Source organism: Gopherus evgoodei, chromosome 1 (assembly GCF_007399415.2).
Source record: "Gopherus evgoodei ecotype Sinaloan lineage chromosome 1, rGopEvg1_v1.p, whole genome shotgun sequence".
Taxonomy (NCBI): domain Eukaryota; kingdom Metazoa; phylum Chordata; order Testudines; family Testudinidae; genus Gopherus; species Gopherus evgoodei.
Genome location: NC_044322.1, coordinates 272313012 through 272336592, shown reverse-complemented (window position 1 = coordinate 272336592; position 23581 = coordinate 272313012).

The window sequence follows — 23581 nt, the reverse complement described above, 5'->3', positions numbered from 1 at the left end:
AGCCTCCCCCGCCCTCATGGCAGAATTGCGCAACCCAGTGGGGGGAGGGACTGGGCCCGGCAGCTGCAGCATTTAAAGGGAGACGCGAGACTTCTCTCCCGAGCGGCTCCAGCCCCGCCCACCCGCTAGTCTGCGCGGCCCTGTCCGTCCGGGCGCGCGCAGCGCCTCGTCCGCAGCTTTGGCCTGAGGCCGCGAGGTGCGCGACGCCCGGGCGCGCTGCAGGCCTCGCTCGCCCCAGTGTCTCCGGCTGGAAGCGGCGCGGGCTTCATAGGGCAGGGCCCCGCGTGGCTGCCCCGCGCCGCTAGACTCGGGCTGGGCCGGCCGCATACGGGGAGTCTGTTTGCTGCTCTCAGCTCCATGGCGGTGACCCCAGGGACCGACAGGAGCTTGCACGGGGGCAGCCACAGGCAGGATTTGGCCCGCTGCCTCCACCTACAGAAATTCAAACCAAGTGTCTCCTTCCAAACATGTAGCGTGACAGGGGCTTTCAAGGTGCCAGTGGTCAGGACAGCAGGGGACAATGCGGGGTGGCCGGCGCTCTGTGCTGCCACGCATGAAACTAGATGGTTGGAAAATAAGTTGGACAAGAATCAGTTGCGATGCCTCCACCAGTTAGTGTTGACCTGCCCCTAACAAGCATTTGCAAAGCATATTTTTCAACAGGATAAATCCCACAGCCGTGACCTGAGGCTATTGCCTCCTGCTCCTGGGCCCAGGAAAACTGTTCAGTTCCTGTTCCCTTGCTAAGTGAGTGTTAGGAATGCTGTGGGAGGCAACATGTTTAAATCCACCAGGAACGATGCATTGCACCTCATGTAGCTTAGCAATGACTTCGCTCACTGATTAAGGAGCAGTGTTGAATGACACCCCAGCTGCATCTCTTTAGCTGGGAAGCTAAAGAGCTGCCAGTAGTTTGCATCACATCACAATGCTATGTCCAAGCTCACTGTTATGATCTGAAAGCACAAATGCTATCCTACTGTTCTGGTATATTGTATCTCATATGCTGTAGCATTGTGGCTCTTGAAATAAATTGGATGATCATCTTTTAAAAAGCTAAGGCTGCTGACACAGATCCATTAAAAAAAATCAGCAGTGGCTGGCAAACCTTGAAGACCAGGGACTGGTATGATACTTAGCAGAGGAGAGACATCGGGACTGTCAAGAATGCAGAGAATGCCTTTGGATGTATACAGGTAAGGAGAGGGGAATAAATCAACATGGCATCCTTCCTCTCCTTGTGCTGACAGCAGAGGGATGTGCTTATGTAGCAAGTGTATGGATTTCAGTCACACTGGTCTTGTGGGAAGAGATAGTGAAGGAAGAGTTGGGGGGTAGGATGCAAAAAAGAGGGTCACCCTTGGTGATATAAGTAATTGCCTCTGGAGAGGATAATCCTAGTCCTGTGTACTGTTTGCCATCAGTTATTTGCCAACATGAACTCAGATCCTGCGGCCATTCCATGACCAATCAACCTTACCTCCAGCTGTTGATTGCAGGGGAAGGAAGCTCCATTATTATGGTAAGAAAACTGTATATAAATAATAAAATTAGGGTGATAGCAGACACAGAAAATCAGCAAAGTCAACTTTAACACAAAGTAAAGACTGAAAATTTTAAGCAAAAATTCTATTCAATTAAGATTTCAGTGCCAATTTTGACTCATCTCCCTTCTCTCCCTTGGATTCTTGCAACCTGTTTTCCTGATAAGAACCAGAGGCTCATCTTCCCAAAGCAGGCTGCTAACCTTAATCTAAGTCTTTGCATATAGGCCACGGCTAGACCATATCCTACACACTATTACCACAAGCCTTAGTTGTCTTACATTTACGCATAGCTACTGTTTTTATTACATAAGAAAACTCAAATCACCCACTTCATAGAGGGAGAGCAGATGGGATTTCATTAATATTTATAAGAATTGAGAAAGCAGTGAAAGTTATCAAAAGAAGAGGGGGATGATGGGATATTTAGAGGGTATACAGTGGATGGCAAGGAAATGATGCTGACACGTATAGATGCAGGATGAATGGCAGTACGTAGGATTCTTCAGCTTATATGTGAAGTGGAGGTGGTGGTATGAAGAGATCTCATGTCTATACCTGAAGGCTGGATGGCAACGTAATGTGGAGGGGGCACTGGTCCATGTCAGGAGAGGTGGGCAGCTATAGAAACTGGCAGATGTAAGCGTGGTGTTGAAATATTAACTGAGAATGTCCTGACCTTTTTGTGTTTAAAATTCTCAGCCTTAACCTTGGACTTTTCATTGTAGGAATTTCCTTCTTTTTAATCAATCATTTAATTGTAGATAAGGTTCACTTCTGCCCGGAGACTAAATATGGGAAATAGAAGAGCCAAAGGAACTTGTGTTTTTAATGGAAAGTTAGAAACCTTAGCTATGGAATCACTACCAAATTAGACCCTGATCCTGCAAGTTGCTCTGAACAGGTGAACCCTCAGGCCTGTGTGGAACCCCGCTGAAGTCAGCTGAGGTTTGCCTGTGTAAATCCAAGGGCAGAATTGGGACCTAACTCCTTAATCGTAACCTCTTCTTACCCCCGTCTACCTCCAGACAGGCTTGGGCTTATACACAGTGTTGCAATTTATTCCTTTATTAGCAGTTAAAACTAACTTCTAACTGTAATAATGTAATTGGTGGACAGGAGCTCACAATGTGTTAGTCTTGAATATACAATATCATAATATTAACACACAACAGTTAGGTGAAAAATATAGTTAGAACCAGCATCGATTTTAAGTTGTCAGCATTGCACAAAAACTTTTGCCCCACTTTCAGTCAAAAATATGAGAATGGCAGGCATAAGGGCCGGCACTAAAAATAACACCACCTCGCTCTTATGTAGCACTTTTCATCCATAGATCTCCAGTCACCTTACCAAGAGGGTCAGCATCATTATCTACATTTTACAGTTGGGGAAACTGAGGCATAGAACGGTGATGCAACATGCCCAAGGTCACCCAGCAGACTGGTGACAGAGCTGAGCATAGAACCTAGGTCTTCTGAGCATTGGCCTGCTAAACCCAGGGTTGTGAGTTCAATCCTTGAGGGAGCCAATTAGGGAACGGGGGTAAAAGGGGAAAAAAAAAAACTGGGGATTTGTCCTGCTTTGAGCAGGGGGTTGGACTAGATGATCTGCTGAGATCCCTTCCAATCCTGATATTGTATGAATCCCAGGCCAATGCTCTACTCACTTTGTCACATTGCCATTTCATGTCCACCATGACACCAAAGGCCAAGAGTCCTTCAGGGAATCTACAGTGGGTTTCTGCCTGGATGCAGGAAGCAGTAGGGCACAGTGAAGGAATAGAGGAAGCTTTTCCTCATATACATGTAGTGTCCTGGAAAATATCCCCTCTAAAAGCTCCTGACCAGGACTGTGGAACAACCAAAATTAAAAATATATGCTCCCCCATTCCCTACAGCATTGATGTCAGGTTTTAACTGAGACTCAGTGCTTGCTGGGACAGTATGTTTGGAAGTGTTTAGTCAGGTATACATAAACTTCCAGTTAAAGGCAAGATCCTGGTCCTATTGAACAGATTGGAGTTTTACCATTGCTTTCAATGGAACAAGGGTTGGAAAGCAAGAGGACTTATCATTATGTCTACAGTTAGGCACATGCATAAGTGTTTGCAGGATCAGGGCCTAAGTCTACAAGTTACAAGAAGGCTGTCAAGACAAAAGTTGTAATAAATGAAAATGCCTTATCTATGTTATTAACACTAACAGCTCAAATTATCAACATGGAAAATATTTAATCTAATTTGCTTTTCCATGTTGCTATTAATTTATGTGCACATCATGCAGTGTGAATAGTAAAACTAGATGGTCACTTTCACTTTATTCTCATACTACTAACCTAATGCTGTGCTGTGTTTGGCATCACAAGGGAATCATTTAGAGAAAAGGGGGGACATTTTTGAGAAACACATTTTCCCTGTATGAAAACTCTATTATATTAAGTTTGTCAAATCCCTTCTTTTTACTCAACCTGAATACCATCCTAAATCTAGTTGACAAATGTCCCTTTAAAATAACAAGTCTCTGTATATTAAATGAGACTCCTGCACATCTGAGACATGAAAACATACACTAGGGTGCACACATTGGAGCAATTTTTAAATTCATTTAAAATTACTATTTCCATGGAAAACTATAACCCTCCATTCTCAGCTGCTGTCATTACAGGGAGGTGGCCGCTGATGGGTAAAAGTCATACAATCAACAGTCTTGTCTGTCTGGTTTTATGATCCAGTGTCTGGCAGTGAAGGGAAAGATGTGGCAATAAAAATCTTTAACTGAATCCTGCTGTACTAAAAAGGTAATTTTTAAAAAGATCTCTTTATTAAAAGGCATTGCAATATAGAGATACTAAATAGAGATGTGCATCATTTCTCTTAGTGCTGAACGGAATGTGTGATATATATAATCTGTATATCTACATATATACATAGACAGACCCAGGATAGCATCTGTCATTTAAAGATCCCAAAGTGCTTTACAGACAAAGTTTAATTGGTGTTTTTTTTCTAACCATCCTTCACTTTGTAAAATGCTGAGAGAGTAGATGATCAATCTTGATTTACTTAAAAATGATTCAACTTTACTTTCAGTTCATTTTGGTGCCCCATCTAATTTCCTTCCTTCTGTGAAGAAGCCCAGTCCCCTCCTTAAGGTTGTTTATTATTTTATCAGAAGAGGGAGGAAGGTGGCACTGGCTGCTGCACAAAGCATCAGTCCAAGAAGAAATAAAACATTGTTAGTCCAAGGTACCACTGATGCTTTTAAGATTGGATCATTTTTCAAATCACCAGGGAGATGAGGAGGTGGCAAAGCTGGGGAGAGAGATGGAAAGGAAAGGAGATGGGGACACAAAAATACTGAGCAATCCAAACCCCATGGCAGGTGCCCTGAACCAAATTAGTTCCCACACCCAATTGCTAACCTCTCCCAGGCCTCAACACAAGTTGACTTCCCCAGCAATTGCTGAACCCTCCCATACCTTCTAAAACAAGACCCCAGCACACTAGCCCTAAATGCTGAAACCTTTTCAACACCCAATAGAGACAAGTTCCTTCCAGCCTGACCCCCCTCTAATCACCTCCTCTGCTGCTGGCAAAACGATTGCACCTTTGCGCTTCTCACTAGGCTGGTTAACAAAGGGCAACATGTGGGACCTGGCCCTCAGCTGCTGCATCCTGTTCAAGGACCCGCAAGGAAGAACAAGCCAGGAGGCTAATGTCCTGCTGACAGAACTGAACAGGAGTGTTATACCATGGGCATGAGAGTAGAAGTGAGGGTAAACGTGTGGCAGGAGGGATCCACTTCCCGAATTTTAGATTGTTAAATCAGCGCTACCTAGAACAGACATTAACTATGTAAATAAATGGTACTTCACTTTCTAACAGTGACATTACCTGATCCATTAACTATCCAATTCCCTGTCCAAACTACAGTGTCCCCACATCAGCAACAACTTCCATCCCAACCCCTCACCCTCACTGCCCTACAACCAGGTCCATACACAGAAATGTACCTCACTGCATGTGCGTGTGGGAGCACGTTTCCTGAGGAACCCAAGCAGGGTATATAAGGCGGAGGAGAGAAATCACAGGCTGCGGCCACAGATCTGCTTGACACGAGAGATCTCTTTGAGGTAGTCTGCAGACAGGATCAGCGACACATCTTCCATCACCACCATGGCATCCTCAATGCACTGAGACTGAAGAGCCTCTCTGGGGTGGCATGTCATCCTGGGGGATATGAATGCCTGAGGGAAGGGAGGGAATAAAGCCCCTCAGAAAAGCAGGATGAGAAGACACTACAGAATGCTCCCCCCCCTTCACTGGCTCACATGGTGATGAGGGCGGGGCTGTGCGCTGAGTGATACCGGAGGGGGTCAAACCGGAAGAGCCTTGTCAAGGAAAGTTGCTCTCATTCACCTCTGTTTGGGGCAGCTTATAGAGGAAAGGGAGGGAGGAGAGGACTTCCCCGCTGTATATAAACCCTCACTATTCCAGCTGGCTGTCTTGCTGCTGGTGGCTGGGCTTGAGAAGTGACTTTGATGGTACTCTGGGCAGTGAAAGGTGGAAAGATGCCAGTGTTGAAGATCAGTTTTCACTTCATGGATGCAAACCCAGCAGTAACAATCAGAAATTTTCACTGTTTAAGGAACATGTTTAATTTGTAAACATTAAGTGTAATATTTTGAGGGTTCCCCCTCCAATTTGCACACTCATAAAATGTCAGTGCAGCTGAGGCCAGCTATAGATACTAGTACCTGATTTGCAGGTACACTCTACTATTTGGATGCCGAAGCACTACACATTAAACTCACAAATAATAATTGGGTCAAAATAGTGTCAGCAGTTATTTGTATCCACAAAACTGCTGTGTTTTGAAGCAATAAGCGAAAGAGCCTTCCCCCCGCCCAGGGAATGAGCCATTCACTCAATGTCTCTTGCATTGGAAGGCAGAGTTCTAACCACAGTACTAAAGAGGTAGACATAGATTTTATGGAATATGTTGCTCAATAGGTTATAGGCCACACTGTGCTTCAGTCTCTGCAAACATCTCTTCTTCTTCCCATCATGCATGTTATGTAGCAGGTGGGCATGTTTGCTATTCCTCCTAATGCCACTGGGATTGCAATCCAATCACAAAAAGGTGAAGAAAGAGATGGGCCCTTTTTTTTTTTCCTCCAGCCACAAAAGCAGGGGGGACACAGAGAAGGGAGCAGGCTGCACCATTGTAGGGATCATTACAGAAGAGGGGTGACAATGGTCAGTAGTGTCCCAGGTAAGGCTTCTCTGCCTTGTTGCTGATATGAGCCAATATTACACCTGCATTAATTGCTATGTCTATTGGTAAAGGAGTGACTGTCAGTCTCATGCCTAAAGGATCACTGAGGGCTTTCCTCCATTTCATAATAAATTGTGGAGCAACTAGGCAGCTTCCCTGCTCTTCTCAATAAAGTAGCCAAATCTCTTCACTACTGGCCTGCACACACCACATACTTCAGTCTTAGGGCCCCCAAGCACCTCTACCAATATAGTTCTGCTCTGACCTTCTGCATCCCTTGGATACTCCAGGCCTAGACCACCCTCATTAACAGAGCCTGCCAATTTGCAGCAAACTGCAGTGATTTTGTGATGTGGATAAAATGTTCTCTTAAGAACTAGGCTTAGAATGCTGCACAGGTTTCATTTCATCCCTCCCTACAATGCTTAACCCCACTGCATCATCCTAATCTCCTCCCCCATCCACGGATCTCATTGTAAGAAGGAATCAAAACATCTAATCCCACCTCCCGTTCCCCACCCCATCCCCTGTACATTTCTTGAGAACTGCTGATGCAATCTGATCTGGCTGTGCTGCCACCTGCTGAGAGAAACAGGCATTGCCTCACCTTGCTTCACATTTTTATTGGCCACGTTCCTGTCAGGGCTGTAACAACATGAGAGAGCCATATACCGAAGTGAGCCCTGAACCCAGGTCACCAGGGCTTGTGCATGGATTGCCGTACAGATGGTCTTTCCTGCAAGGAGATAATTACCAGATCTAGTTTGGGGATGCTGGGGTGAAGAGAATTAAAGTACGTGGTTCTCAGTGTTACTTTTCTTTAGAATCAACTTCTACAGCATCATGCTGAGCCTTATGGGACAGATGTTCTCTAGGCTCACACCTGGAGAGCAGAGGCTCAGACAGGGCTTCTGGATCTCCAGGACAGCCTGGTACAGCTCTGCATGGGGATCAGTGAACCTGAAAGCCCGGGGAAAGTGAAGGAGATCACATCTCAAATGGGAAGTTCCCAGGTCAGGCGCACTTCTGAGTCAGGCACAGCTCAGTGCTGAAGCACTGGGAAGAGAATACAATGGCTGTCAATATGAAAGGGTTCACAAGGTACTACTGAGGTTACCCCCTTTCTGCTGTGGAGAAGGGACCCTTGGTCGGAATCCTTGGCTTGAAGCCGAGTAGGGCAAAGCTGCAGTTTGACGTTAAGGGTGTGAGCAAAGAGACACTGGAACCAAGCCAACCATCACAGGGACACTTTTACTGGAAAATTCCTGACCTGAAACTGGCAGCCACTCACACATGGACTAAACACCTGTTCCCGTACACCTGACACACATGCCCAGAGTCAGCACCTGCACAAGGAAAAGCAAGACCCATCTCTGTAACTTTAGATTTATCCCCAACAGTTACACTAAGGGGGGGAGATAAAAAAGAACAATAATTGCAGAAATCTTAAAGTCTATCTATATACATTAAAACTACCTGGACAGCAAGTCTGCACGTGCACACACAGCTAATCAGAAATGAACACAGTTACACATTCCTCACCTTCCCTGCAAGCTTGTGTGTGGTGTATTACTATGGCATCCTGCCTGCCTCCTCTGGATCAGATGCAAGTGATTTCACTCAAGTAGCAGGAGCATGCTCATCTCTACCAACAAATAAGACCATTTCTCCATGAGCAAAAGCAGAAGGGTCAGAGATTGTCTCCTACCGACCTCTTTTCCAGCATTATCTTTGAGATGGTGTGTGTGTGTGTACACGTGAGATAGTGTGTGTGTGTACAGAATCTCACATGCATATATAGGGACAGCAAGTAAAGCGTAAAATTGTCTAAAGTAACTTTTCCCCAGGATGTGTTGTCATTGCTTATTGGCTCCTGTTGGAGGCTGACTCCCTTCAAATCCTCTCCATGCTCTGCCAGTCTCCCCTAGGCAAGGAGGGGACCCAGACCTCCCACATATGGTCCCAGTATTTCAGACCCCTTCCCCAAATTAGTAGGGAGTCGACATACTGCAAGCGCACATTTCCTCCTTCCTTCCCTTGTATAATTTGGACCACCACTAATGCCAGTGCTATAGCATTCTGCCGTTACAGGTCTGGGGGATGGTGCTAGAGAAGAAAAACACAGTGGGATTCAAACATCGGCCCCATAACGTGCAACAGAGCAGTACATTACAACCAGGGGTCATGATGACAGCCTTTCTATGCCCCTTTTAACCAGGCTGGGGGTACTTTTGTGTACCACTCTCCAAATCCTCCTCTTTCATTTTTTACTCTCAGGGCCAAGCTAGCATGTGTTCAGGGGTAGAGGGGTCAGTGGTTTGATTGTCTGCAAGGGTCATTAAACCTTGACTACCAATTTGAATACCAAGTCATGATGCTGCAGTCTTTCATTTAGAGATTACAAACACCTCTACAGCAACCACGTGCCATGTCATGAGCTGAAACTTGTGACATCATGCAGCGAAATAAGCAGCCAGAGCACAAGAGGTTGTGTCATTACGCAAATACCCTTCCGTAATAATTTATTATTTTTATTATAATAAGCTTCTAGAAACTCCAGTCACGAACCAAGATCCCATTGTGCCAAGTGCTGTACAGATACAGAAGAAAAAGACAGTCCCTGCCACAAAGCACTTACAAGTGAGTATAAGCCAAGAGACAACAAATGGACACAGGCAGCTAGACAGGGAGTACCTGGAAACAAGGAGACAATATTGACCAACATGACAGACAGAGCACTAGTGACTTGAATGTTGTCAATTTTTTTGTAGTCATCATGGCAAAGGGGAATTTTAAAAAGGTATTTGGAGGAGAATAGTGCATTAGTTTTGTGGCTATTTGCAGGAAGCTCCTCAAGTGTGAGGGGCAGCATGGGAGAAAGTACAAAGATGATTTTCTGAAAATTTAACAAGCAGCTGATCGGAGGCAGAGGTTGATAGCTCAGTACTGAATGAGAGGTGACAGAGTGGGGAAAGGCCACGAAGGGCCTTGAAAGTGAATACAAGTATCTTACATTTGATGCAATAGAAAAGGGGGAGCTAGTGGAGGGATACAAAAAGAGGGGTTACTTGGTCAAAGTGATAGGCTAGGAGAACGATCTTTGCAGCAGCATTCTCAATGGTTAGAAGCAGGGTAGGATTGCATTTGTCAAGGTCAGAGACAAGGATATTGCAGTAATCACAAAGTGAGATGATGAGAGCCTGGATGAGAGTTTTAGCTGCTTGGGTAAATAGGAAAATGTTTTTCTTAAAGAATCTGCAATATTTAAATATAGTTTAAATGTGAGGACAGAGAGGTGTCTGGGTTGAAGATGGTGCCAGGTTATGGGCCTGAGTGACAGGAAGGTAGTGTTGTGATCAAGAAAGGACACCAGATGAGAGATTATGAGCTTGGTTTTAGCCATATTGAACTTGAGCTGATAGCTAGACATCCAAGAGATGTCAGAGAGACAGGCTGAGGCCATGTCTACATCTAAAATTTTGCAGCGCTGGTTGTTACAGCTGTATTAGTACAGCTGTATAGGGCCAGCGCTGCAGAGTGGCCACACTTACAGCAACCAGCGCTGCAAGTGGTGTTAGATGTGGCCACACTGCAGCGTTGTTGGGCGGCTTCAAGGGGGGTTCCGGGAACGCGAGAGCAAACCGGGAAAGGAGACCAGCTTCGCCGCGGTTTGCTCTCGCGTTCCCTGAACCACCCTGCAAACCGCAGGGAAGGAGACCTGCTTGCTCGGGGTTCCGGGAACGAGAGAGCAAACCGGGAAAGGAGACCAGCTTCGCCGTGGTTTGCTCTCACGTTCCCGGAGCCACCCAGCAAACCGCAGGGAAGGAGACCTGCTTGCTCGGGGTTCCGGGAACGAGAGAGCAAACCGGGAAAGGAGACCAGCTTCGCCGCGGTTTGCTCTCGCGTTCCCGGAGCCACCCAGCAAACCGCAGGGAAGGAGACCTGCTTGCTCGGGGTTCCGGGAACGAGAGAGCAAACCGGGAAAGGAGACCAGCTTCGCCGCGGTTTGCTCTCGCGTTCCCGGAGCCACCCTGCAAACCGCAGGGAAGGAGACCTGCTTGCTCGGGGTTCCGGGAACGAGAGAGCAAACCGGGAAAGGAGACCAGCTTGATTACCAGAGGCTTCCTCCTTCCACGGAGGTCAAGAAAAGCGCTGGTAAGTGTCTACATTGGATTACCAGCGCTGGATCACCAGCGCTGGATCCTCTACACCCGAGACAAAACGGGAGTACGGCCAGCGCTGCAAACAGGGAGTTGCAGCGCTGGTGATGCCCTGCAGATGTGTACACCTTCAAAGTTGCAGCGCTGTAACTCCCTCACCAGCGCTGCAACTTTCTGATGTAGACAAGCCCCGAGATTTTAGTGTGGACAGAATAGATCTGGAGTCAAGAATACCAGGAAGACAAAAATCTGGGAAGTTACTATTTTTGGGTAAAAATGCTATTTCTGCATCTCCAATGCACCAGTATGGAATGATGAGGGGTCTTGTGACATCACAGGACTAAGACACAGTATCACTAATCACATTTAAGGAATATTTTGGTGCCAAGGACTCTAGTTCCCAACATGTGTCTCCCATAATGCTTAGAGGAAGTTTTCATGGCCCTCATGAAGAATATTAATAGGGAGAGTGTTGAAAAGATTCAGTTAAATTAATAAAAAGCATGTTTTGTACTCTGGTCCCTGAATGACTATGGATAATCTGCGAACAATAGGTTCACTGTAAAAATTGCAGAAGCTACCAAAAGTAGTAACACAAATGCTTCTGCATACTAAAATCAATGAACTCCTACTGATTCCAGAAATCCATGTCTGTTCAGTAACACAAGAGGAGGCCGTTCCAGACTGGTGCGTGGGAGATTCTAAAAAGCTGTTTAGAGATATTCTAATACCTACAACTCCTATATGCTGGTCTGGAATACAGCATTCTCTCCAGCAGTCTCACACTGAGAGAACAGAGGTTGGAAATTAGTGAAGAAGACTATTGTCAGCACTATACTCACAGGGTACATCTACACTGCTCACTAAGCTCGGGCTCTGACTCAGGTTTGAGCCTGAGCCCTGCTCCTGTCCACACATAAGTTAGTCTGACTTGGGTCAGCAAATACTCAGGACTCAGGTCCTAGTACCCTTCTAGGAGGGTGGGTCAGAGCCAGAGTCCCACTGTGACTCAGGTCCATGCACTGTTGTTTTTCAGTTACTCCTGGGGGAATTCTGCACCACTGCATATGCACAGAATTCATGTTCCCCACAGATTTCTTTGCTTCCCCACAGAAAAATAACTTCTGATGGGGAAGAAAAGGAAAGCTGCAAGAGTGATCATGCATTCCTCCCCAGCAGTTCAGGCATGTTGTTTCTGGTGCCTGGAGTAACCACCAGAGAAGTAAATCATGTCAGTGGGGGGCAGAGCTGGAGACGCCCCATCTAGTGGCTAATACCCTGCGCGCTGGGCTCAGCTGCTAGTCTCAGCTGCGCCGGGGAGGATGGGATTTCCTCTTCCCCTGGAAGGAGCGGCCAGGGAGGAGGGAGTGATGAAGCTAGCAAACTGGGGTAGGGAAGTCAGATGGTGAGGAAAGGGCTCAGGGAAAGGCAGTAAGGTCCAGGGGAGAATAGGTCTGGCCTGGTGGTTAGAGGGTCCCTGAGCTGGAACCCAGAGCAGAGGGTAGTCCCGGGTTCCCCTGCCAGCCACTGAGGGCGTGGTGCTATGCAGCAGTGTCTGGGAAGACTGAGAATCCTGGTTAGGAAAGGCTACTACCCAGGATCGCTGAAGGAAGATTTTGATACTTCCAAAGGAGGAAATGGATAGTAAGCTGCCTGGAGAGCTGAGTCACGAAGAGGAGACTGCGGCTCGTGGAGTGAGAGAGGGACTGCAGACCCAGAGAGAGAGGAGGAGAGACGGCAGGCAAGCTATCCCCAGAGTGACCAGGAGGAGGTGCCATCCTAGAGGTGCATCAAGCACCCCGTCACAGGAAGGAATCATTCTTAAAACCACGTTGTCTTGGTGAAACACCAAGGAAGTGAGGAGGAGACATTAGAAGGCCCAGATACCAAGTTCATGAGTGAAAAAACTATATAGATACAACAGCCACCTCCAGAGCCCTCCTCATGGAAACTATGGCAACCAAGGTAAGATCTGTAGATTGACAGTCACATAGATATGGAGCTCAGAGGATCAAAGGATTGGTGAATGGACCAGAGTCTCCAGGTGAGAGCAATGTGTCTACCTGGGCTCTTATAACTGGCACATTCCTTTTAAAAAATAGCAGTAAGCGGCTTTCCAGTTACTAAGTGCCCTGATAATCTCCTCCCAATAGCAACAGGAGCAGAGACATCATTTCTTCTTAACTTTGTGCACCCTGGAAGAGCCAGCCCCATCCAAATAGGCTGGCATCTGTGATCATGACTCTACATCAGTCAGGCTCCAACAGAGATCCCTTTTAATGAGGACAGTGAAAATTAACAGGACAGAAAGGGTTTTACAGAGAGGGAAATGGGAAGGGATTTGTCCAATGCTTCTGGTGGGCTCCAGCGAGGAAAAGGGACAGCTAAAGAGCTCTAGCCCAGGGGTCTATCCTTGTTTTCAGGACATCAGAAAACCCAATGGGTGTACTCCCTTTCTGACAGCATTGTTCGTACTGAAACCTTAAAAACAATTTCTATTATTTCTATTCCCTGCTCTCTCCTGGGATTAAGACACTGCCCTCAGCAGTGCTGAGATGGATTCTGAGCTGCACCAGGTCATGGGAAGCCAAGACTTCAGCACACATTCACTTTCAGTCCAAGTCCACAAAACAGTTCTGGTGCTCAGTTCCACAAAACTCACTTTTAGATATTCTTAGCCAAAGGAGAACTTTGGGGATGCCCCAACTTTGTCTCTCTCCCCACCCCCCACCCGCCCCCGCCATTCATCTAGTTAGTGTGTCATTCCTCTGGAGTCCAGTTTTCTTGTTCATTGTAGTTTGAGTTTCCAGGAAAATTAAGGTCTCTCCATCAGACAGTAAACAAGATGTTTAAAAATCTACCTTTCCATTCCAGTTGGTTTAACTGGAATCATGTTTAAAAGTTTTGTGCTAATCTTTTCTCTTTGTTCTGGACTAATTAAGTTTTAAACTGGTTTACAGAGAACTTTTAAAGCATATTTAAACATAGGCAGTGTTATGTGGACTGTAAAAGGGAGATACATTTCTGACTCAAAATTAGTGGGTCCATTCTCCAGTAGAAGAGGGAGATGGGGTGGAAGAATTCTCCTCTTGTCAGACCCAGTGGTTGATTTTTAGCATTACTTAGAAAGCAAATATTTAAATTCAGTAGCTTTCATATATTTCACTTCCTTCCCCAACATTTAATCTTTCCACAGGGAATTGTTTTAGTTCAAAATCATATTCATTTTTCTCATTGAGCATGGGGGAAAGTTCCAAATTTGACTTCAGGGCTTTTCTTGCATCAGGGTATTTTTTAGAATAGCTGAAAGGTGGAAACTTTTTTTCGACCAGATATATAAAAGTATGAAAATATTGGTTGTACCAGATTACAGGGAGTTTATTTCAATGTTTAACAGGTGCAGATATTCACAATATATTTAACATGTACATTTTAATCAGGAGCTTTTTGAATGACTTAATAGGTGAGGAATCATCGTATAGGTATGGTAAACCATAGTTGAATAACTTTTCAGGAATTTAAATGTGACATAATAGTGCACAAAATAGAATACACTTTCTTCATAAAACTCATGCAAGCCCAAGCTTTACATTTCCAAATAGGCTATACAGAGGGTTTTGATAGTGCCAATTTTTCATATAAAATTACACAGAATAACTATTGATATTTTACCCTTATTAAATGGGGAAAAACTCCCTGTATTGTCATTGGGTAGAATAGTTGTAATATCCTGTCCAAGATATTATATCCCATCCAGACATATCCCTTTAATTTAAATAATCTTTTTGTTAACCTTTATAAATTGTCGCTGATTTCTAATGGAGGGATAAGAACCACATGTTGCTTTAAATAAATTCAGTTGCCCAAAAGAGAAGGGTGATATTGGGCTGATTTCAAAGAGTACTTTTAGGTGATCCTTCTAGAATACATTGCACATTAGACTTCAGAGCCAAAGGATAGCACTTGACTGGAAATAAAATAATTTACACCTCCACTAGCTGCTTCAGTAAAGGCTGGATTTTGTAAAAGTGATTATTTGTATGTTCCAGCTGTGAACCATCCCCATATACAGGTACAAGGTACAATCAAAATGTGGCACAAGATGAGAAAGGCCTCTGAATAAGATATAAAACTTCATGGGTGCTGTCAGTATTAGGAGATCTGTGTTTCTCACAAAGACTAATTGATCCTGTATTCCAAACATGGACAAATTTGGAACTCTGGACCTTAGAAGGTCCAGTAACTCCTCACTGAACATTGTAGTTATGTTCCTGAAAAATGCGACTTTAAGCAAAACAATGTTAAGCGAATCCAATTTCCGCATAAGAATTAATGTAAATGAGGGGGTTAGGTTCCAGGGAATTTTTTTCACCAAACAAAATACTATATTATACTCTGTGTGTGTGTATAAATATGTTTTAAACAAACATTTTAATACTGGTACACAGTGATGATTGTGAAGCTTGGTTGAGGTGGAGGAGTCAGAGGGTGGGATATTTCCCTTACTGCTAAAGGATGAACTAGCAGTTGGCTGAGCCCTCAAGGGTTAACTCTCTCACTCTGCAAGGCAGCAGGAACGGAGGGAGATATGTGCATTTCCCTTAAGTACATTGCCTTGTTAATTAGATCAGCTTGCTGAGACACAGCTGCTGCGAGCTCCCTCTGTTCTGAGTCCTGCTCTATGGAAGCATTGGTGTAGCCAGGTGGAGGGAAGAGGGGGAGCGGGGGAAAAAAAAAGCGCCACCTGTTGCAGTGCTTACTGATGGGGCAGTGCTCCAGATCTTCGGCGGCGCCTCGGCGGAGGGCCCTTCACTCACTCTGCAGGTCTTCGGCAGCACTTCGATGATGAAGCTTCAGTGCCGCCAAAGACACCTGAAGCGAGTGAAGGTCCTGCCGCTGAAGACCCGGAGCGCTGCCCCATCAGTAAAAGCACTGCAGCGAGTGACGCCCAGTTCACACCTATGCTGCAGCAAGGAGTGCACGTGGAAGGAAGGGGATGGCCAGAGTATAGAATGAATTGTCTGAGAATTTATTAGTTTAAGAGTTCACATTCATTCAAAATGGGTGCTTTAAGAAATTTTGCATTCGGTGCCAGACCATTTCTTGTCCTAAAATTAATGATGGAATAAAACAAAAACGGTTTTCCAAGTTACTCATTAAAATCTTGGGCACAGGTTACACTGGAAGAAAATTAGTAATTGTATCTCACTGCTATGATTATTTTGGAGACATGAGTGTAAATTCATAATTAAGGTTGCCCCATAATTTTCCTTTTAATCGGACTTTTGTTCAGTCTTCAATCATTTCAATCACCTCAATCATTTTTAAAAAATATTTGGAAATATAAATCTTAGCGTGCTTATATTTTCAAAAATACTTTTGGGTTCAAAAGTTATAGTTTTTAAATTACAGCATTTTAAAAAAAATCACATTTTTTCAGACAGCATGTCTCAACTTTTTGGGGCAACCTTTTGGTTAAAAATCATTGCAAGCAGACTCCTCAAACGTACACGCATTATTTAGTAAAATTCTTTGAGAAAAATTACCTTATGATGGAGTTAAAGTTTAGAATACTTAGCAGTAATTTAGGGTAAACACAGGGGTGTTGTAATTATCCAAAAACTAAGCATTATAAATCCAGGAAATTCAGAGATCAGGTTAAACTTAAGAAAAATCCAAAGATGATCAGGAATAAAAATGCATACAGGACACCAAAGCAACCTTAACTCTGCTCTGTCAGAGAGTCTTCAAAATTTCCTAATAACTGAAACTCATTGCATAGGCAATCTTTGAATAGATAGTTTTTAAAATTAATGATACATTTCCCCATTATTAGTCTTCATAACTAAAAGTTTATCCTTAGCAAAAACTTTAACTCGGCCCTGTAGTGACACCATAGGAGGTCCAGGGGGACAGAGAGAGAAGGGGAAGGGAGGAGTGCCTTTAAAAATCAGTTTAATCTAACTTTGGTCCACAAACTTTAAAATACCTCAATGGTAATTACACGTGTTTTGCGTGGCTATACTCAGCATGGTCACACTCATACAACCACGAACACCCTGCCACCCCAGCCCTCCCCCCCCACCCCCAAAAAAAACAAAACAAAACAAAAACCCCCACACAAAACCCACAGCACATCTCCTGGATTAAAAAAAAAAAAAGAAAATACAAAACAATATACATACCAGAGAGCAGCACAATAGGAGCCTCAGTGATATTATAATGAATCTTCCAGCCAGGAATAGATCAGTGTGATGAATCTGCCGAGGATGAAACTGCTGCTGCTATTCTGGATCCTGCTTGGGAGGCTTCAGGGCAGCCACGTGGGGAAGGTCTGAGGTAGTTGAGAAGATGGTTGGAGACCTGAAGAGTCAGTGATGGAGGCAGCTGTTTCTGGTGGCAGCTCAGGATGACTAAGCTGAGAATTCTGGAGCTGCATATGTGTAGCTGGGTCTCTCTCAGATTAATAGTAAGAGGGCTCCCATGCATTGTGTCAGTAAGAATATGTTGTAAACAGACTGGTTATGCCAGAACTGACTCCTTTACATCAGTTTCCTTCCACCTCTTGCAAGGCCCTAGAATCAACCACTCTCTTGCCCATGGGCAACAATATATAAATATTCACCAACGGGGACAACCAGGAACCTGATAGCACATCAGGGTAACTGTGTAGCACAGTGTAAATCAGTGACTTAAGTCTGAGAATTAAACCAAATGCTAAATGGCCAGACTTTGTCAGGAAGAGATAAAAAGGTGTTCAGGAGCTTTTCAAAAATATCTGTTTTTATAAACTGAGTCTTGAATCTGGCATACACTAACCATGCCTCAAAAACCTGCCCCTCTGAGTCCACAGATGTTTCCAGTTATTGTTTCTCTGAGCATACACAGTAACATGCGCACATCCAAGATTAGGATGTAACCCTACTAATTATGGAGGTGCTGGTCATAGCTCAATAGATATGGTGTAGCTGAGCCTTGCACTTAAAGCTGGGATTCAACATTTTGTATTATATATGAAGAATACAGCATATCCTCCCCAAACTTACCACACTTACTTGCTGGGGTCTACTCTGCTTAATCTAACTTCTGCCTGTAAACCAGTGAACGTTGGGGTTCATCTTCTCGTTGATGTGCAGTACATAGAGAGGGAATCTTGCACTGCTCTAAGCCTTTCTCTGGTGTAGGGTTGTTCATATTGCCCCGCTTTATTTATCCAAACTGTAGCAGCCATGCTATCGTAGCCACAAGTTTGATTCTCCACTTCTACCACTCTTCTGCGGTACCTTCTTGTTCTTTTTATGGCAATCTTCATCTTTCATTAACGTTCCTGTGAAAAGAACACTTTGTACCTGATAGTAACCTTATCACCTCCGTGTGACCCAGGGCCCCGTGGAGGCAATTAGTGGAGAGCACACGAGGTGTACAGGGTTTATATGCACATTAGTTCACCAAAGGGTGGGAAATGCCTGTACAGATAATTATTAAGAAGTGATGAATCTATACTGAAAAGTATGTTCTTAAAAAGACTTGGGATTAAGGCAGATCACCAGGAGGTAACATACCCCAGGAATGTTCTTTTCAGGCAGGTGCTAACAGGTGCTTCTCTCCTAGTCTGATATGTGCCTTGTCTGCCTCACAGAGTACACCTATCTGCATAGTGACCCCGATGCCATTTGAGAGATTGAGAAATCCACAAGAGAGGAAAGTCACAGGAAGAAACAATCAGTGGGGGTGAGGTCCTGTTTATGAATAAGGACAAAGGATTGTTCTGATGTACCTAGAGTACCAATTAACCCCTGGACACTTTACCAAGGAGGCAAGCTAATAGCATGTTATGCCTCATGAAAGAGGGGTCACAGCCTGCCTGGCTGTAAAGCTTTGGTAAGCACTACTTTATTAGACAAGAGAGTATATTGTTAATTAAGTCTACACTCTAGAATGTATTATAAATTTATACATAACCATTTTTTTCCAATACTTCTACTTGCTATGACTTTGAATTGCTATATTTTGTTAAACCTATTCCAGATTTCACTATAAACAGTGAACGGAGCAGTGATCTGAGGTGTAACTAGTAAGCTGCGGCTGTACTGTTTCTTTGGAAGCAGCAGATCTATCAATACTGTGAACATCCAGTGGACCAGGGGCTGGACACTCCAGTGGGACTCTCAGAGAGCTCAGGGTTTGGAGTGTGCCTTTCACTAACCTGTAGAGACACAGAGGAGCCTATGCAGGCTCAGAGAGCTCAGGGTTTGGAGTGTGCCTTTCACTAACCTGTAGAGACACAGAGGAGCCTATGCAGGCTCAGAGGGAAGTGCTTGTGTTGCCCTTGGCTAGTGGAGTAGGGAAGCTGACCCATGCCAGCCAGACAAGGCTTCCTCATGCTAAGGTCAGGTGGTAGCGAGGTGCTTCACAACCCTAGATATCCCCAGGAAGTGTCACTCCCCACCACACACACCCCGGTCTCTGATTGTCTTCCCCGGCTCTGTATGGCTTTCTTCTGTGTTTATCATGAATCTGAGAAGGTCCAAAAACTGTATCTTACTGCCTGCTTATTTCAGCTTTCTCTCTGCACAAAGCTCTGGTTAGCAGAATTATCCAGATAGGAATTAATTCCCTTCTTACTGAAAGCTATTATGAATTCCCAAACAAAACAATATTAAGATTGGGTTAAGAATGAAAGTCAGATCAGTAACTTAAGGCAAAATACATTACATATATGATGTAATTATTTAAAAAGAAGCATTATAAACTCAAGTTAATTTAATGTAGATGTACATAACAATAAGACACCTATATAAAGGTTCTAGACACAACCATAATACAATAAAATCACAGTTTAAAATAAATCCAAATATTTTAAGGTATAGAAATGAACAGTTACGGCAGCCAAACAACCTTAACTCTGACCCGTAGTGACACTGCAATCAGAGTATGATTAAAGCATTTGAGTGTTTGTGGATATAAGACAGAGAGAGAGAGACACACACACACACACACACACACACACACAGTATTTATATATATTATACAGGTAACATTTCTATAACTTAACATATTTGGATATCTTCTAAGTGTAATTTTCACTTTTCATCTCCTGGCTTTATACTGCTAGTTTCTGATACAATTACAACATCCACATTGTCTAGGGAAGTTGTGGAATTGCCATCACTGGAGGTTTTTAAGAACAGGTTAGACAAACACCTGTCAGAAATGCTCAAGTTATTAATTAGTACTGCCTTGAGTGCAGGGGACTGGACTAGATGACCTATTGAGGTCCCTTCCAATCCTACACTTCTATGATCCCTATAATGTATTACCGATACATACTCACAACCTTATCTCCACCCTTATGTAGGTTTTGTAGGGAATTTCCTTATTTTAAAATTATTTAAAATGTCATACATGAACATACTGAACAACAATTACGGAGAACTGCACCATGACATCTCTAATGATTGGAAGATAAATATGAGCCTTAAATAATTTTTTTTAATTTTAACTTTTAGGGCTAGATTCATTGATACATTCTGGTTGCTTTCTGCCACTCTGGAGCAGCATAAACACGCCAGAGTGTATTGGCCAAATGGTGCAGGTTATAAACTGCTTTATGTCACTAGACCACCACAAACAGCCAGAGAACACACCTGGCCTTCATGTTCCTCTGCACAAATACACCACAATTTCTCTTTCTCCTATTCTCTGCTCTCCCTTGCATGCACAGATCACAATTTGCCTCTCCCTCAATTTGCATCTCCAATTTGCACCCCCTGCATTCTTCTCAGAATATATGCTGTAATTTTGGGGACGATATGCTGTATATTTCATAGATAAGTGCAAAATTCACCTCAACCTTAAAAATGGAGCTGTGACCAGTGCCAGCATAATACTAACACAATCCTGGAAAAGAGGCTGGGAGCACAGGCCAGACTGTATGGTAACTATTGGATTTGAAATAGCTGCCATCCATTTGTCAATCAGAGGACTGCTCTGGGGGAAAGTAGAATGGGAATGTGAAGGTAAGCCTTCTTCAGGACTGTGGCATTCAGAAAGCTTCTCTGCGATTGCCTGTGTGGTTTAAGAATCTTCATCTATACCTTGGCTTCTTTTAAGACTTGTTACGTTATTTCAACAAAAAACTCTCTTCCAAATACACTTGCACCTGTTCCCTAGTCCTCCCTCAACCAAAATCCTGAGCAAAGATATCTTAAAGTTGGGGTCATCAAACTCAGGCTCCTATAAATCAACAGGAGAAGTGAATTCTACAGTTAACTCTCTGAGGACCATCAGAATTCCCTGATGTTTACATATCAGGACTGTTAGCTTGAGTGCCTCAGCGGATCTCATCAGCCATCGTAATGCTTGGTGAGAGGCATCTTACAGATAGCCAGAGTCCCCTATAATAGAATCATAGAAATATAGGACTGGAACGTCTAGTCTAGTCCCTTGCACTCATGGAAGGACTAAGTATTATCTAGATCATCACTGACAGATGCTTGCCTGACCTGCTCTTAAAAACCTGCAATGATGGCAATTCCACAACCTCCCTAGGTAATTTGTTCTAGTGCTTAGCCATCCTGACAGTTAAGAAGCTTTACCTAATGCCTAACCTAAATCTCCCTTGCTACAATTTGAGCCCAATACTTCTTGTCCTGTCTTCAGTGGATAAGGACAACACTTTATCACCCCCATCTTTATAACCACCTTTTATGTACTTGAACTCTGTTACGTCCTCCCTCAGTCTTCTTCTCTTCAGACTAAACAAACCCAATTTTTCCTATATTTCCTCATAGGTTATGTTTTCTAGACCTTTAATCATTGTTTCTCTCCACTAGTCTTTCTCCAATTTGTCCACATCTTCCCCAAAGTGGAGTGCACAAACATGGACACAATACTCCAGTCGAGGCCTTATAAGTGCTGAGTAGAGCAGAAGAATTACCTCTCATGTCTTGCTTACAACACTCCTGCTAATAAATCCCAGAATGATGTTTGTTTTTTTGCAACAGTATTATACTGTTGGTTTTTATTTAGTTTGTGATCCACTGTAACCCCCAGATCCTTTTCTGCAATATTCCTCCCTAGATGCTCATTTCCCATTTTGTATTTGTGCAGTGGATTATTGCTTCCTAAGTGGGGTACTTCACACTTGTCCTTATTGAATTTCATCCTATTTACTTCAGATCATTTCTCATTTGTCCAAGTCATTTTGAATTCTAATCCTGTCCTCCAAAGCACTTGCAACCCCTCCCAGCTTGGTACTGTCCGCAAACTTTATAAGTGTATTCTCTGTGTCATTATTCATATCATGGATAAAGACATTGAACAGAACCAGACCTAAGACAGATCCTTGTGGGACCCCACTCAATATGCCCTTCCAACTTGGCTGTGAACCATTGATAACTACTCTGAGTATGGTTTTCCAATCTGTTGTGCACCCACCATATAGCAGGTTCATCTAGGCTGTATTTCCCTAGTTTGCTTATGAGACGGGCATGTGAGACAATACCAAAAGTCGTATTAAAGTCCAGATATCACATCTACTGCTTCTCCCCTATCCACATGCCTTGTTATCCTGTCAGAGACATATATTCGGTTGGTTTGACATGATTTCTTCTTGACAAATCCATGTTAATGGTTACTTATCACTTTATCATCTTCTAGGTCAAGGGTGGGCAAACTACAGCCCATGAGCCAGATCCAGCCCACTAGCCTGGGGAGCAGGGTCTGGGGCCTGCCCCGATCCGGCACTCCAGCTGGGGAGCAGGGTTGGGACCTGTTTCACACAGAAGAAGCTGCATGGCCCTGCTCTGGTGCTCCAGTCGGGGAGCAGGGTCAGGGGCCGCTCCACATGGCTCCCAGAAGCAGCAGCATGGCCCCCCTCCGGCTCCTATGCGCTCCAATATTCCCCTCCAGCGCTCCAACAGAGAAGGGACATGCTGCTGCTTCTGGGAGCCACTTGAGGTAAGTGCTGCCCAGAGCCTAAACCCATAAGCCTCTCCCCACACCCCAACCCCCTGCCCTAACCTTGACCCCCCTCCCACCCTCCTCATCCCTCAGTCCCAGCCTGGAACACCCTGTACCCCAAACTCCTCATCCCCAGCCCCACCCCAGAGTCCACACCCCAGCTGGAGCCCTCACCACCCCACTCCCCCACCCCAGCCCAGAGCCCCCTCCCACACCTGGAACGCTTCGTTTTTGCCCCACCCCCAAGCCCTCACCCCCTCCGCACCACAACCCCAATTTCCTGAGCATTCATGGCCCAACATACAATTTCCATATCCAGATGAGGCCCTTAGGCCAAAAAGTTTGCCCACCCCTGTTCTAGGTGCTTACAAATTGATTGTGTAATTATTTGCTCCATTATCTTTCCGGGTACAAAAATTAAGCTGTCTGGACTATAATTCCCTGTTTTTATAACTAGGTACTGTATTTGCCTTTTCCCAGTCCTCTGGCTCTCAACCTTTCCAGACTACTGTACCCCTTTCAGGAGTCTGATTCATCTTGTGTATCCCAAATTTCACCTCACTTAAAACAACTTGCCTACAAAATCAGACATAAGAATACAAAAGTGTCACAGCCACACTAGTACTGACAAATT